Raw genomic sequence first — 13,211 nt, forward strand, 5'->3', positions numbered from 1 at the left:
AGATAGGAGGTATGGTTAGTAAGTTTGTAGATGACACCAAAATTGGAGATGTAGTGGACGGCAAAGAAGGTTACCTCAGATTACAACAGGATCTTGATCAGATGGGCCAATGGGCCGAGGAGTGGCAGATGGAGGTTAATTTAGATAAATGTAAAGTGTTGCATTTCGGAAAGGCAAAGCAGGGCAGGACTTGTACACTTAATGATAATGTCCTGTGGAGTGTTGTTGAACAAAGAGACCTTGGAGTGCAGATTCATAGTTCCTTGAAAGTGGAGTTGCAGGTAGATAGGATAGTGAAGGAGGTGTTTGGTATGCTTTCCTTTATTGGTCAGTGCACTGAGTATAGGAATTGGGAGATCCTCTTGCCACTACATATGACTTTAGTTATACCACAATTGGAATACTGCATTCAATTCCAGTCTCCCTCCTATAGGAAGGATGTTGTGAAACTTGAAAAGGTTCAGAAAAGATTTACAAGGATGTCGCCAGGGTTGGAGAGTTTGAACTATAGGGAGGGACTGAATAGGCTGGGAGTGTCAGAGGCTGAAAGGTATATGAAAGGGTATCATGAGGGATATGGATAGGATAAAAAGCCATGTTCTTTTCCCCAAGGTAGGTAACCTAAAGCTAGGGGACATAGGTTTAGGGTGAGAGGGGAAGCATTTAAAAGAGACCTAAGGGCCAGCTCTATCATGCAGAACGTATAGAATGAGCTGCCAGAGGAAGTGGTGGAGGCTGGTACAATGACAACATTTAAAATGCATCTGAATGGGTCTGTGAATAGAAAGAACTTAGAGGAATATGAGTCAAGTGCTGACAAATGGGACTAGATTAGGTTAGGGTCTCTGATCAGCATGGATGAGTTGGAACAAAGGGTCTATTTCCATGCTGTACATCTCCATAACTCTGTAACTCTACACTAACTCTGTAGTCCTGATTGAGTTACCAGGCTGATTGAGGCAGTTTGCGTGGCACACATTCTGACCATTCGTGATTTAAAATGACAATAAGGTGTCCAATCCTGTGTCATCTTGTGGTGTCCTTGTCCAAAGTCCAGAAGATCCATGTTCAAGTCCCACTCTTGGACTTAATGACCAACGGAGATGCATTCATAAACGGATTGAATATAAACTAATAAATCCTTCCAAAGCACATCAACAGGTGGTAATAAATGTGGGAGATATTTTTGGTCAACAATATTACTGGAAGAAATTGGACCCTCTACCATCACTATCCCAAGCTCCAGATGTCAACAATAAATTTGGCAATTTTGACTCCTTAGGGATCTGGTTGGCTCAGTTGACTGGTATGGATTAAATTAATGCCACTGCATGGGGTTCAATATCTGTTCTGAGATTGAGGTGGATTTGAGACCTGTCTCCTTGACCTACCTGTGGTGGATGTTGAAGTGTTGCGAATTGGAACAGTTTTCAGGCCAAGAACTGAAGAAGAAGGATCTTGATTTATGTGTCAAAACAGGCAGACACCCTGAAACAGGCAAACGCTTTGCTCTTTGGGTGATAGGCCTGTTTCAAAATGGCTGTGCCATCTCATCACAAGGTAGTAAAGTCAATGTCAATTTGAGGGCATTATCACCACATTGATGATAAGCACAAAACCTGAGCATCAGCCCTACAAATTCAAAGAAATAGTAGGCCCTTGAGCCCTGATATTTATACCTGATAAATTATGCCACAACTTCTCTGTAATTGAAGTTTGTCAAGAAAAGATATCTATTTTAAATATTATGAGAAAGATGGAATGATAAATTTGTTGTGCTGACATCTGCACCATTGAGGAGCCACTTCTTTGTCGAACTCGGAAATCATCTCTTTTGCTTATGTTTCCCATAGCTTCTGATAGCATGGATCTCTCCCCATTTCAGTTTACACTCAGCCACACAAGGACAATACCTGTCATTGGAAACATTGGCCTGCTAATTCACTGATACACTACTGGACGTGGCAAAAATATTAGTAATACAAAGTCATACCTCCCCCCCAGGACTGGGGAGTTTAAATGCACTCAATAATTAAAACTGGAAGAAAAGAAAGGACATCATTAATGGGAATCATGAAACGACCAGATTGTTGTAAAATTTCATCTGGTTCATTAATGCCCATCTAGGAAGGAAATCTGCCATCTTTGTCCAGTCTGGCCTACTTCAGGCATGGTGGCTCGCTGTTGTCTCACAGTGCCAGGGACTCGGGTTCGATTCCACCATCTGTCTGTGTGGAGTTATGCATTCTCCCCATGCCTGCATGATTTCCTCCAGGTGCTCTGGTTTCCTTCCACCGTCAAAAGGTGTGCACATTAGGTGGATTGCCATGGAAAATTGTCCTGTAATGTCCAGAGTTGTGCACACCAGGTGGATGAGGGATGGAAAATGCAGGGTGAAAGGGGTAGGCTGGAGGCTAGGTCTGGGTGGGATGCTGTTTGGAGGGGCGTATTGACTTGATGGGCTGAATGGCCTGCTTGCACATTGTTGGCATTTAATGATTCTATACTTGTGACCTCAGGTCACATGTTTTATGGTTAACTTTTATCCATTCTTTTAGATGGCAGAGCAAAGCGCACTGCTATATTTAAGGTGACAACTTACCACCACTTTTTAGGGGTAATTATGGATAATAATAATAATAATAATAATAATACCACCTTACATTTCGATATTTCTATGAGCACAACAAAACACCCCCAGCTGCTTCATAGGTGCATTATAATACAAGGTCTATCTCTGAGCCAGTTATTGGGATAGAGTATATGACTGAAGCTTGATCAAAGAGATAGGTTTTTAAGAAGATTCTTAAAAGGAAGAAAGTGAGGAGGAGAAGAGTAATAAGATTACACCTCAGGAGCTACAGTGATGGTAATGTAACTAAAATCAGGAAAGCACAACGTGGCCCAAATAAGTAGGGCAAGGATATCTTGGAGGCTTGTTGGGCTGGAGGAGATGACAGAGGTAGGGGAAGGGCCAGCTCAGAACTATTTGAAAAGCAGGATGAGAATTTTCAAGTCGAGGTTCTGTTTGAGCAGGAGCCAAAGCAGAGCAAGCTGTTGACAGGGATATGTAATGCTGTGAGGTGATGAGGCTTAGGGTGACTTTGAGTTATGGATGATACAATGTGGAAAATCAGCAAGGACTATGTTGGCACAGGCCAGTCCAGAGGGAGCAAAGGCCTGAGTGAGGATTTGGTTGAGTCATGAGCTGGGAAGGGATACAGCTGTGAGATATTATGGATGTGGAAATTGGTGGCCCTCGTGATGGGGTGAACAAGAGATAAGGAGCTCAATTTGAGATCAAATGTGACTTGAAGCTGTGGCTTAAACTCAGACTGTTGTCAGGGCAAGGGATAGAGTTGTTTGCTAGGAAACAGAGTTTGTATCAGGGTCTTGAAACAATATCTTCAGTCTTCTGAATAGTTAATTGGAAGTAATGTTTGAATGTTGGATGAGCAGTCAGATAATCTAATGACAGTGGAGAAGTCGAGGTGAGTGGTGGTGATGTTGAACTGGGTATCATCAGCCCACAGGTGAAAACAAACAAATTACTGGTGAATGTTAGCACTGTGCTTTTAAATGATGTTGCAAGCAAAAGTATATGAATGACAAAGAGGAAATGGCCTTGGATATGTCCGTGATGGTCACCAGAGGTAACAGTCTGGGAGCAGGAAGAGAAACCACTGACAGAGGGGATATTCACGAGATGATTTGAACGTTAGTGTTAGAGATGGAAGAGAGTTAAACTGAAACACTCAATTCCCCTTCACTGCTGTCCATAATCAGTGTCATTCAATTTTGAAAAGGTTGATCTGTATGCTCCAGAAATTCTGATTATGTGTCATAGAGTCATAGAGGTGTACAACATGGAAACAGACCCTTCAGTCCAACTCATCCATGCCGAACAGATATCCTAAATTGATCTAGTCCATTTGTCAGCATCTGCCCCAGATCCCTCCAAACCCTCCCTATTCACGTACCAAGTCAGATGCCTTTTAAATGTTGTATTGTACCAGCCTCCACCATTTCCTCTGCCAGCTCATTCCATACACGCACCAACCACTTTGTGAAAAAGTTGCTGCTTCGGTCCCTCATATCTTTCTCCTTTCACCTTAAGCCTACGTCCTCTAGTTTTAGACTCCCTCAGCCCAGGGAAAAGACCTTGGCAATTCACCGTATCCATGTCACTCATGATTTCATAAACTTCCACTACATCACCCCTCAGCCTCCGAGATTCTAGGTAAAATAGCCCCAGCCTATTCAGCCTCTCCCTATAGCTCAAACCCTCCAACCATGGCAACATCCTTGCAAATCTTTTCTGAACCCTTTCATGTTTAACAACGCCCTTCCGATACCAGGGAGACCCGAATTGAATGCAGTATTCTAAAAGTGGCCTCACCAATGTCCTGTACAGCTACAATATGACCTCCCAACTCCTATACTCAATGGAATTCAGGCAGCATCGAGGGGCTTCAGCAAAATCGACATTTCGGGCAAAAGCCCTTCATCAGGAATAAAGGCAGAGAGCCTGAAGCGTGGACAGATAAGCTAGGGGAGGGTGGGGGTGGGGAGAGAGTAGCATAGAGTACAATGGGTGAGTGGGGGAGGAGATGAAGGTGATAGGTCAGGGAGGAGAGGGTGGAGTGGATAGGTGGAAAAGGAGCTAGGCAGGTCGGACAAGTCCGGACAAGTCAAGGGGACTGGAAGTTTGAAACTAGGATGAGGTGGGGGAAGGGGAAATGAGGAAACTGTTGAAGTCCACATTGATGCCCTGGGCGGAAGATGAGGCGTTCTTCCTCCAGGCGTCTGGTGGTGAGGGAGCGGCGGTGAAGGAGGCCCAGGACCTCCATGTCCTCTGCAGAGTGGGAGGGGGAGTTGAAATGTTGGACCACGGGGCGGTTTGGTAGATTGGTGCGGGTGTCCCAGAGATGTTCCCTAAAGCGCTCTGCTAGGAGGCGCCCAATCTCCCCAATGTAGAGGAGACCGCATAGGGAGCAACGGATACAATAATGATATTAGTGGATGTGCAGGTAAAACTTTGATGGATATGGAAGGCTCCTTTAGGGCCTTGGATAGAGGTGAGGAAGGAGGTGTGGGCACAGGTTTTACAGTTCCTGCGGTGGCAGGGGAAAGTGCCAGGATGTGAGGGTGGGTCGTAGGGAGGGGCGTGGACCTGACCAGGTAGTCACAGAGGGAACGGTCTTTGCAGAAGGCGGAAAGGGGTGGAGAGGGAAATATATCCCTGGTGGTGGGGTCTTTTTGGAGGTGGGGGAAATGTCGGCGGATGATTTGGTTTATGCGGAGGTTTGTAGGGTGGAAGGTGAGCACCAGGGGCGTTCTGTCCTTGTTACGGTTGGAGGGGTGCGGTCTGAGGGCGGAGGTGCGGGATGTGGACGAGATGCGTTGGAGGACACCTTTAACCACGTGTGAAGGGAAATTGCGGTCTCTAAAGAAGGAGGCCATCTGATGTGTTCTGTGGTCCTCCTGGGAGCAGATACGGCGGAGGCGGAGGAATTGGGAATACGGGATGGCATTTTTTCAAGAGGTAGGGTGGGAAGAGGTGTAATCCAGGTAGCTGTGGGAGTCGGTGGGTTTGTAAAAAATGTTAGTGTCAAGTCGGTCTTCACTAATGGAGATGGAGAGGTCCAGGAAGGGGAGGGAGGTGTCAGAGATGGTCCCGGTAAATTTAAGGTCAGGGTGGAATGTGTTGGTGAAGTTGATGAATTGCTCAACCTCCTCGCAGGAGCACGAGGTGGCGCCAATGCAGTCATCAATGTAGTGGAGGAAGAGGTGGGGAGTGGTGCCGGTGTAATTACGGAAGATCGACTGCTCTACGTAGCCAACAAAGAGACAGGCATAGCTGGGGCCCATACGTGTGCCCATGGCTACCCCTTTGGTCTGGAGGAAGTGGGAGGATTCAAAGGAGAAATTGTTAAGGGTGAGGACCAGTTCGGCCAAACGAATGAGAGTGTCGGTGGAAGGGTACTGTTGGGGACGTCTGGAGAGGAAAAAACAGAGGGCGTGGAGGCCCTGGTCATGGCGGATGGAGGTGTAGAGGGATTGGATATCCATGGTGAAGATGAGGCATTGGGGGCCGGGGAAACGGAAGTCTTGGAGGAGGTGGAGGGCGTGGGTGGTGTCTCGAACGTATGCGGGGAGTTCCTGGACTAGGGGGGATAGGACAGTGTCGAGGTAGGTAGAGATGGGTTCAGTGGGGCAGGAGCATGCTGAGACAATGGGTCGGCCAGGGTGGTCAGGCTTGTGGATCTTGGGAAGGAGGTAGAACTGGGCAGAGCGGGGTTCCCGGACTATGAGGTTGGAAGCTGTGGGTGGGAGATCTCCTGAGGTGATGAGGTTCTGTATGGTCTGGGAGATGATGGTTTGGTGATGGGGGGTGGGGTCATGGTCGAGTGGGCAGTAGGAAGAGGTGTCCTCGAGTTGGCGTTTGGCTTCAGCGGTGTAGAGGTCAGTGCGCCAGACTACCACTGCGCCCCCTTTATCCGTTGGCTTGATGGTGAGGTTGGGATTAGAGTAGAGGGATTAGAGGGCTGCGCGTTGTGAAGGTGAGAGGTTGGAATGGGGGAGGGCGGTAGACAGGTTGAGGCGGTTAATGTCCCAGCGGCAGTTGGAAATGAAGAGGTCGAGGGCAGATAATTGGCCAGCGCGGGGTGTCCAGGTGGATGCAGTGTGTTGGAGGTGGGCGAAGGGGTCCTCGGAAGGTGGGCGGGGGTCCTGATTGTGAAAGTAAGCTCGGAGGCGGAGGCGACTGAAGAAGCGTTCGATGTCACGGCGTTTATTAAATTCATTGATGCATGGACGGAGGGGGATGAATGTGAGTCCTTTGCTGAGGACTGATCGTTCGTCCTCAGTGAGTGGGAGGTCCGGGGGGATGGTGAAAACTCGGCAGGGCTGGGAGCTGGGATCTGGTGTGGGTGTGGAGCTGGGAGTGGGGTCAGAGCCAGTACCTGGAGTGGGTGTGATGGTGGGGGGAATGGGGGTGGAGGCATGAGCAGGGGTAGTGCTCCCCTCGGGGTTCTGGGGGCTGGGGATAGTGACAGTGGGGTCTGTGGGGGGCGTGTCAGCAGAATGCAGGTGAGTGGCGCTGGTGGGGGCGAAAGTGGTGGCAGACACGGCAGTAGGGGTGGCGGAAGTCACTGAGCATGTGGCATCGGCAATGATGTGAGGACCGGAAGTGGCTGTGGGAGTGGCCATGATGGGGGCGGAAGTGACATCATCAATCAGCACGGGGATGGCAGCTGCATCAGCCACGTGGCTAATGGCATTTCCGAGGCCAGGGGAATCTTCTGGAATGTTCGAGGAGCGCTGGTTATGGAGGTGGGTGGATAAAAGTTTGTTGTACTTACAGTTTTTGATGTTTGAGATGGAATTGAGATACTGTTTGTTGAGAGTATGGATTCACTTCAACCCCAGGGCATCAATGTGGACTTCAACAGTTTCCTCATTTCCCCTTCCCCCACCTCATCCTAGTTTCAAACTTCCAGTCCCCTTGACTTGTCCGGACTTGTCCGACCTGCCTAGCTCCTTTTCCACCTGTCCACTCCACCATCTCCTCCCTGACCTATCACCTTCATCTCCTCCCCCACTCACCCATTGTACTCTATGTTACTCTCTCCCCACCCCCACCCTCCCCTAGCTTATCTCTCCATGCTTCAGGCTCTCTGCCTTTATTCCTGATGAAGGGCTTTTGCCCGAAACGTCGATTTTGCTGAAGCTCCTCGATGCTGCCTGAACTGCTGTGCTCTTCCAGCACCATTGATCCAGAATCTGGTTTCCAGCATCTGCAGTCATTGTTTTTGTCCTATACTCAATGCTCTGACCAATAAAGACAAGCGTACCAAATGCTTTCTTCACTGTCCTGTCTACCTGTAACTCCACTTTCAAGGAACTATGAACCTGCACTCCAAGGTCTCTTTGTTGAGTGACACTCCCCAGGACCTTACCATTAAGTCCTGCCCTGATTTGCCTTTCCAAAATGCAGCACTTCACATTAAAAGTCCATTGAAAAGAAGCATGGGATTAAACAAGGAAAATTATTTAGTCATACACTTACCCTGGAAAGTCTGGCACTACGTGAATCACACAGCACGCACCGAAATTAAATTAATGTCATACACTTCTATAAGTGTCAAAAGCAGCAGAATATTTGACAGTTCACATTCCTTTAAAAGATCCATGAGGGATAGTGCTGTCTCCCAGTCTGGAATTGAATTTCAGCTATGTGCAGATAGCTGAGTTCAGCATCCAGATCAACAGCACTGACCCTTTGAACTGAAGACTGTTCAGCAAGTCTTGTAAAGAGGCATTGGTACATCTGGATGTCCATTTACTCTACAGGTATGGTCAGAGCTTTTCAGAAAGAAGCTGAAAATATTGCGTGACTTTGGAACTCACTGCATCAGACCTTTATGTAGGCAGGGTCATTGAATATTGTTCAAGCAGAGGTGGTTCGGCTTTTAGAAGCAAAATCAGACATTGCTGGAAAAGTTCAGCAGCTCTGGCGCCACGTGTAGAGAAAAAACAGAGTTAATGTTTTGGGTCCAGTGATCCTTCTTCAGTTCTGCTGAGTTTTTCCAGCAATTAATTATTTAGTTTCTGATTTCCAGCATCCAAAGTTTTTGTTTGGTGGATAGGTTTTTGTTAGACAAGGAAATCAAAGTTTACTGGGGTTAGCTGGATATACGGAACTGAGACCACAAACAGATACATCATGATTGCATCGAGCGATAGAACTCTCTTGAAGGGCTGAGTGGCTGATTTCTGTTCCATTTCTTACATTCACACCTAAAAATCTTGCCTCTTCAATGTTTTCACCACCAATGTTGTCCTGCCTTATTCCTTATTAACAAAGCCCTCATTTTGGATTCCAAACTACCAGTTTTAATTGAAATGCAAGTACATTCCATGCACATTCCAAAAGTAATCCGGATATATTCCAATGCATAAGAAAAATTCCAATGGATGGACTCACTATTTGTGGTTAACTAGAAATGTTAATGATAGAATCATGCTAAGATAAAAATCATGTTGTTGTCTATAGGCTGAGGAGTGGCAGAAGGAGTTTAATTTAGATAAATGTGAGGTGCTGCATTTTGGAAAGGCAAATCAGGTCAGGACTTATACATTTAATGGTAAGGTCCTGGAAAGTGTTGCTGAACAAACGGACCTTGGAGTGCTGGTTCATAGTTCCTTGAAAGTGGAGTCACAGGTAGATAGGATAGTGAAGTACGCTCGCCTTTATTGGTCAGAACATTAAGTATGGGATTTGGGAGATTATTTTGCAGCTGTACAGTACATTCATTAGGCCACTTTTGGAATACTGTGTGCAGTTCTGTTTTCCCTGCTATAGGAAGGATGTTGTGAAACTTGAAAGGTTTCAGAAAAGATTTACAAGGAAGTTGCCAGGTTGGAGGATTTGAGCTATAGGGACAGGCTGAATCAGCTGGGGCTATTTTCCCTGGAGTGTCAGAGGCTGAGGGGTGACCTTATAGAGGTTTACAAAATTATGAGGGGCATGGATAGGGTGAATTACCAAAGTCTTTTCCCTAGAGTCGGGGAGTCCAGAGCGAGAGGGCATAGGTTTAAGGTGAGCAGGGAAAGATTTAAAAGGGACCCAAGGAGCTATTTTTCCATATGTTGGGCTGTTCGTGTATGGAATGAGCTGCCAGAGGAAGTGGTGGAGGCTGGTACAATTATAACATTTAACAGGCATGAATAGGAAGGGATTTGGGCCATATGGTGCTGGCAAATGGGACTAGATTAATTTAAAATATCTGGTCAGCATGGAAGAGTTGGATTGAAGTGTCTGTTTCAGTGCTATACATTTCTATGACTTTTCAGGTATTTGGCACATCAGAAGATTGGACAATATAAAAAAAGCAAATACATGACCAAACAATTAGGAGAGAAAGGTTAGAGTAGAAGAGAAAGCTGGCTTGAAATTTAAAAAAAAAGATAGAAATTCATACTATGATATAAAGAAAAGTTAATAAAGTGAGATTGGAAAATTAACACTGAAAATAAGGAAATCACAGATGAACAGATATTTTGCATCAGTCATTAGCATATAGGATGCAAGGAATATCCCAGAAGAAGTGATAAATCCAAATATAGAAGGAAGGGATGAACTCAGGAAATTTAAATTCACCAGAGAAATGGTACTGAGTAAATTGTTGGAACTGCAAGTGCCGAGTTTCTGATTGACTTTATCCTAGGGTCTTGAAAGAAGTAAATAGTGAGAAGTCCGTGCATGAGTTTTAAATTTCCAAAACACCCTTGATCTACAAGGATGGTCCCAATAAATCAGAAGATCAGGTTGTACGTTTACTCGCTGAACTGGTAGATTTGTTCTCAGACGTTTCACTGAGCCTTCGTTGAAGCGCTGGTGTTCTGTCGCACTTGTTATTTATCTGTCTTAGTCTGTTGTGGTGGGTAATGTCACTTCTAGTTCTTTTTCTGAGAGATTGGTAAATGGGGTCCAGATTGATGTGTTTGTTGATGGAGTTCTGGTTTAAATGCCAGGCCTCTCGGAATTCCCATGCATGTCTGGCATTCAAACCGGAACTCTATTAAAACCCTGAGGAAACTTCACAAGACAGCTGAAATTAACAAGATAGAATGAAACCTGAAGGATCCAACACGCCCCATTTCTATAGATTACCAAATGTACAAAAACCAGGAGGCCCCTCAGACCCATAGTCTCACTTCCCAGTACACCAACATACAGACTAGCAATGGTATTTCATCACAAAGTGACACACCTAGTGGAAGACTGAAGCCACTCCATCCACACCACCCAGGAATTCCTTTACATTATCAAATTCACCAAGATAGAGAACAATGAGGTCATGGTTTCCTTTGGTGTGACGGCCTTGTTCACATCAATCAACGTCACCCTGGCCAAAGAAACACTGGCCTCACTGATAGACAAACCAAGGATACAAACACCTGGCAGCACCAACTCCATCAGCAAGCACAGCATCCTCAAACTAGTAGACCTGTGCCTCACAACCCACTTCACCTTCAACAACAAGACCTACAAACAAATCAACGAGATGCCTATGGGATCACCAACATCAGAATGCTTAGCAGAAGCCATTACAGAGAAGTTAGAATGAGTAGCCCTTCCCATGATCTAGACCAAGCTTTGGGTCTGCTATGTGGATGACACCTTTGTCATCACAAAATGCAACAAATTAGAAGAAACCCACAAACTCAAACAACATCCTTATTGGTATAAAGTTCACCAAAGAGGAAGAGAACAACAACAGACTCCCCTTCCTAGATGTCACAGTGGAATGAAAAGCCAATGGAGAGCTGCAGACCAGTGTTTACAGGAAAGCCACACACACTGACCAGATACTCAACTACAGGAGCAATCATCCCAACACCCACAAACAGAGCTGCATCAGGACATTGTTTAAATGAGGCATAACACAATGCAGCATCCAGGAACTATGAGAAACCAAGAAAAAACACTTATACAATGTTTTCAGGAACAATGGGTACCCGGTAAGTGCTGTCTGTCAATTCCTACACAACTGACACAAACAAGAAGACACAATACACCCACGGACTTTAGCCACCCTATCAGGCATTAATGACATTTCAGAAATGATGACCAAACTACTCCGGCCCCTTGACATCATGGTAGCCCACAAATCTACCACCACACTGAAACAGCTCCTGATGAATTTATAGGATCCCGTACCATTAACCAGCAGAACGAACTTTATATACAAAATACCCTGCAAGGACTGCAACAAACATTACATTGGACAGACGGGCAGGAAACTAGCTACCAGAATACATGAGCACCAACTAGCCACCAAAAGACATGACCAACTATCACAGGTCTCCTTATACACAGACAACAAGGGACATCAGTTTGACTGGGACTATACATCCATCCTGGGACAGGCTAAAGAAAGACACACGTGGGAATTCCTCGAAGCCTGGCATTCAAACCGGAACTCCATTAACAAATATATCGATTTGGACGCCATTTATCAACCTCTCAGAAACAGAACTGGAAGTGATATCACCCACCGCAACAGACCACGGCACATAAATAGCAAGCAGGACAGAACACCAGTGCTTCATCAGACGCTCACTGATGATATTATCGAGCATGGTGATGAAACGCCTGAAAACAATTCTGAGAGCAAACTTACAACCTGATCCACAACCTGAGCTACAAATCTTCTTCAAAATCCCAAATCAGAAGAAAGCGAATGTAACTTCTTTATTATAAAGAGAGATACAGAACGCAGGAGAAAACAGGTTATTAACCTAACATTTGTCATAGAGAAAATGTTACCAGCTGTTTATAAAGGAGTTAAAATAGAGAACTTGGATAAGTTCCAGATATTCAGACAGAGTAAATACAGTTTCGTGAAAGGCAGATGATGTGTGACCAATCTACTGAAGTTCATTTAATGGCTGTTGTGGGTAGAAAGAAATCACTGGATATATTGGACAAGAGTTTTTTTTATATTCACTGATAGGACATGGGCCTCGCTGGCTGGTCAGAATTTATTTCCCATCCCTAGTTACTCTTATGGTAGTGTGCTGCCTTCTTGAACTGCTGCAGTCCACATGCCCTGGGCTGACCCACAATTTCCCTCAGGAGAGAATTCCAGGTTTTTGAACTAGCAACACTGAAGGAACAATGATACATTTTCAAGGTAGGATGGCGAGGGACTTAGCAGTGAACTTGCAGGTGGTGGTGATCCCATGTATCTGCTGCCCTTGTCCTTCTAGATGTAAGTGGTCATGGGAATGGAAGATGCCTAAAGATCTTTGATGATTTTCTGCAATCCATCTTGGAGATAGCACACACACTGCTGCTCCTGAGTGTCGGTAGTGGAGGGAGTAGATGTGGTACCAATAAAGTGGGATGCTTTGACCTGGATGGTGTCAAACTTCTTAAGTGTTCTTGAAGCTGCACCCATCCAGGCAAGTGGGGAGTATTCCATCACATTCCTGACTTGTGCTTTGTAGATGGTGGTCAGGCTTTGGGGAGTCAGAAGGTGATTTCAATATTCCAAGCCTTTGACCTGCTCTTGTTGCCAAAAGGAGTTGAAAGTGGGCGATTCAGTGATGGCGATATCCTTGAATGTCAAGGGGTAGTAGTTAGATTGTCTCTTAATGGAGATGGTCATTACTTGGGATTTGTGTGACATTAGTGTTAC

At 45.6% G+C, this 13,211-nt stretch overlaps 1 pseudogene; it reads left to right on the forward strand.

Annotated features, from left to right (window-relative positions):
• The window catches only part of LOC148148495 (uncharacterized), a 35,657-nt pseudogene extending 23,658 nt beyond the window's left edge, over positions 1–11,999 (forward strand).
• The last annotated feature ends 1,212 nt before the right edge of the window (positions 12,000–13,211 follow it).

This window comes from Chiloscyllium plagiosum, unplaced genomic scaffold (genome assembly GCF_037043375.1).
Source record: "Chiloscyllium plagiosum isolate Xiang-an unplaced genomic scaffold, Cpla_swu_hap1 HiC_scaffold_12, whole genome shotgun sequence".
Classification (NCBI taxonomy): domain Eukaryota; kingdom Metazoa; phylum Chordata; class Chondrichthyes; order Orectolobiformes; family Hemiscylliidae; genus Chiloscyllium; species Chiloscyllium plagiosum.